The sequence below is a fragment of the Aplidium turbinatum genome, chromosome 18, assembly GCF_918807975.1.
Source record: "Aplidium turbinatum chromosome 18, kaAplTurb1.1, whole genome shotgun sequence".
Lineage (NCBI taxonomy): Eukaryota > Metazoa > Chordata > Ascidiacea > Aplousobranchia > Polyclinidae > Aplidium > Aplidium turbinatum.
This window is the reverse complement of record NC_137489.1, coordinates 7,638,466-7,643,141: the sequence shown is the minus strand read 5'-3', so window position 1 is coordinate 7,643,141 and position 4,676 is coordinate 7,638,466.

The following is a 4,676-nucleotide window of genomic DNA, read 5'->3' as shown; positions in this document are numbered from 1 at the left end:
CACCAAATAAATGTTGTGCAAATATTGGTTATTGACAAGACGTTAATTTTTTGCCAACGACCAGCACATTGGCCCGCTGGCCAAATATTTTATGCGCCAACGTCGCGTTGACGGAACAGTTGCAGTGGGCCAACGACACGGTGCTGGTGCGGGTAGAAACCAGTGATATCGCTAAAAAGAAAATTTTAGAAAACTAAAGCAACTGTTGGGAGGAAAGAGAAATTTTAATGTTTGAAATAAAGTTTGCTAAAAAATACAGCGACTAAATGCAGGCAAACCTTCATGAAATGTCATTCACAATGTAATACAACGTCACTAAAACGTTGTAGGCATAGGCCTATAGTATAATAAGCATAAGCTGCATATTTTTCTAGTTATCCAGATAAAATTTGGTGAGGGGGCAATTTCTCCTTCAAGTTCCCGTGGCGCGTAGCTACGTCCCTAGTAGAAAAACTTTTTTTTTTTTTTTTTTTTTTCGTGCAACGCTCAGAGTTCAAGATGGATACCACTATATCTTGCAGGTTTACAAATTTTCCATATGGAATCGATTTGTTTCCTGTCTCATCATTAGTGCGTCCGCTCCGGGAGCCGTCCACCAGTGCCGGTCTTTGGGGTGTGCAAACCGTGCGATCGCACAGGGCCCGCAAATTAGAGGGCCCGCAAATTAGAGGGCCCGCAATTTACTCAGAAAATGCAGTACGGTAATTTTGTCATTTCCAATGGAAAAATTCAACAAGTGAATTCAACAAAGGAATTAGCAACAAGAAAACATAGAGACTCAACGGGTGCAACCTATTTTTTCCCCTGAACATTTCGTACCCTGAAAAGATCGAGAAGAAAAAACAACAGAGCCGAAGTCGCTGATCGGAGTTGCCACAAACATTTCAAAATTTCTCTCGATCTTTTCAGGGGACGAAATAGGTCGAAATTTGATTTTGTTACTCCGACTTCAGGGTACGAAATTTTCAGGGGACGAAATAGGTTGCATCCAGACTCAACATAGAAACATAGCTTTATTTCCAAAAAATGCTGAAGAAAGCATGATCTTATCCTTTTGCTATGCCACCGGACAGCACCATTTTACAGTAATATTCATACCCAAATTTTTGTTGAACATGCTCTCAGAATGCCCCAAATTCAAAGTAATTTTTCAAAATTTTCTGGGGGGCCCCCCAGCCACTGGGTGTCGCCTTCGGCGATCACGCCGTCAGGCTTCACCCGCCGACCGTCAAACCAACCTCCCCTTTAAAAATACCTAGCTAAGCTACAGAATTGGATCATTGTTATTGGGGCCCGCAAAGCATATTCCGCACAGAGCCCGAAATACCCTAAGACCGGCACTGCGTCCACACACCCAAACACTCAGCAGGCACACCATACTTATATGGAAGATACCTACCAGGAAGGCGAGGGACTCACTACGACCGAAGGAACCGACCGCGGTAGATGGTAATCTGTGGATGTAAATGTTTGGTTAGTGGCTGCCTCAAGCTGATCTGCCTGTCTTGACTTTCCTCTTGCTGATGTTGAAGCAGACTAGGAGATGGCGGGTCAAGCTCGAGAACTCGAGAACTCGAGAACTAGCGCAGTAGGAAAAACTTTTTTCATCTTCGTTATTCACACATGATGGGCTAAACCAATCTGCTTTTACAAAACTTGATAAAGAGCTTAAAGTTGCTTTTTTCAATTGTAACCTATGGCTAGGCTATATGTAGGCCTACAGCAATTGTTTTCAACAAAACAGCTGCAAATATCTAATAGTGAATCGTGCAATCATAGGTTTTGTATCTAATGTTTCTTTTGGCTTTATTCCCACTTCAAGAGCGGTCGCAGATTGTAGTTCTCCACATCACTTTGTCAGCAGCATTTTTCCCCACTCCCACTATTTTTTTTTATAAACAATCCCTCTATCTTGTTTTCGGCCTTCCTCGCTTTCTTTCACCAACATATAATTGTCTTATTCTTTTTGTGACATAATCTCGGTCTCTCCGACTTGACCCAACCATTTAAGGCGTGTCTCTCTCAGCTTGTCTTTGAGCTTTCCGACTTCCATTCGTTCTTTGATTGTTTTTTTTTTCTTACTCCCACCTAGGCTACTTTGTCAACCATAGAGACTATCGCAACATTTTCATTTTTTCCATTTTCATTTTCCCTTCCTGTGTTTTTGTCAGGGCTACCGCTTGCATCCCATACATCATTGCTGGTCTTACCATCGTTTTATGAAGTTCCCCTTCAACTTTTCTTGCACCTTTCTGTCACAACTAACTTCTGTTATTTTCTTCCACGTTCTCCAACCTGCCGGGTATCGCTTTGTCACCACTCTGTTGCCCATTCTGTTCGCATGAACTGTAGAATCAAGATATTTCAATTCCGATACTTATTTCACCGTCTTTTCTTGTAGCCTAGTTGTAGGCTATTTCTCTTTTATCGTTTTCGCCATTGTCTTCTGTTGATCTCTGGAGTTTGAGATATTTTGTCTTTTGCCTGCTTATTCTCATGTTTCTATCTTCCATGGCTCCTATCCTAATCTACAGCCTATATTCCGCTTCCTTTCTCGTCTTTGCACGCAAAGTCGTCTGCAAACAGCATATCCCACGGTGCTTCTTTCTGGATGTTTCTTGTTAAGCAATATATAATAACAGTAAAGAGGAACGGGCGAAGTGCAGATTCTTGATGTAAACCGACCGTTATAGCCTACCTCAAATATTTTCGTGAGTTCTGCCTCACACTTCACTCGCTTGACAGTGCGTTCTACCTCTTTGGTAGGGCCTATGACTTCAACATCATTCGACTCGTCATACCACATGACTGGGAAACTGTGTTTCGAAAGCTAGTGTATATCGCTATTAGTCTACTATTTATTACCACAGCAAACTCGCAGTAGGCCATCAGGCTAAAACAAGTTGTTAATAGGCTACCTAGCCTATACATTATGAAGTAAAAAATTCAAAAGCTATAGGCTACTAAAAAGAGGTAGCATTTGTTTTCACATATACCATAATATAGGCTATTTGTTTATAGCCTACTTTTGGTCTGGTTGATTTGCATGCAATAAGCCACATGACTCAAATAGTTGAAACATCTAAAATTGGGTCAAAAAAGCAAACATGTTTTTAGAATTTATAACACAGAATTGTAAATAAAGTTGAATCCTTTTTTTTTATCATGCGTCAACATTGGCTTCTTTATTATGATCAACACAGAAAACATTTTGGATTTTCTAATGGCAACACTACCAAAGCAGATTGAAACTTTATAATATCGACTTTTGTTTGTCACATATCATAGTAACAGTGACTTAATGTTCGTAGGCTAGTTGCCACCAGGGTTGTAGAGTCGGAGTCGGAAGGATTTTGGAGTGTCCGGAGTCGGATTCGTTGAAAAAAGTCGATTCCGATGCGATACAAAAGGGGTAAGGGTGAGTCCCATAACCTACTTGAATCCAAGCATCGGGGGATGAGAAGATGAGGTTCTCATTATACTAATAAGCCTTCGTCACTAACGAGAGTAGGGTGGCCAGTTCCTTTCTCTCGGCTGCCGTTACTTCAGCAACTCCGCCCACCCAATTTATTACACCTTGGGTAGAGGTGAGCGGTGTTTTGTCAACAACTAGCATAAGAGGGAAGTCGAACCAGGATTACATGATTGGAAAGCGAGCGCCTACCCCGTTGCGCCATCCCACCGCTCGATACAAAAAAATGAACAATAATGTTTTTGTTTGCAATACTTTTTTTCTAAATATTGGTTTATGTTTTCTGTATTGCGATTTAAAACTTCATCAGAAATGTTGATTTTTGTTAATTTTTGTGAAAGTTGCCGTTGCAATTTTGTTCATACTTGAAGTGAAATAAATAAAAAAAATATCAAAAAAATCTGGCAACCCTCAAAAATCTGGCAACACAAAAGCTGGAGTCGGCCAGTTAAAAACGGTAGGCACTTTAACATTACCCACTCGTCGAAAAGGTACGCAATCATGCGTGACATGTTCATTCGCGATTCAGCTGATTTCAGTCATGTGACTCGACACGTGATATTCTGATCGAAAAATTTTGATACAAAGAAATTTAACTGAATGCTTCACCACAACCACCGTTGCCTAATGGTTAGGGCAGAGGAGTGGTAATTTCGATCTCGTGGGTTCGATTCCCACCCTCTGCTAATACTATTTTTTCTTCTGCAACTGAACTGAGTGCAAGAAGGATCTTAAAGTGCTACTGCACGATGACTTTGACCGCACTTTATCTGAAAGAGCATGTTTCAATCTATAAATACCAACCTCGCCCTTACTTTTTAAGGCTATAATTATCTCAATAAAAATTAACAAAACTATGGTTTTCCACGCGCTTGTATTTTTGGCCACGTTCCGCCTGCATTGCGCAACACGCAGATTATGACGTCAGTTGGAGTCAGTCAGATCGAAGCGACAACTGGTTTTACAAGTCTTTTACTAGTTTTAGTTTAGCTAGTTGTGTTTGTCCTAGACCTAGAGGAAGGAAGTTTTTTTTCGCTGCTTCGATCTTGTTGCACGTGCTTTTTATGGGAAGACAGGTAGTATAGGCTCTTTGCAATCTCGAGTTTGAAAAAAATAAGCCAGGTCTGTTGACTTATCCATTGAAATTGTTGGTGAAGGGACAGACCAAAGCTGTCATAGGCCATGCAAGGTAAGGTATGGTACA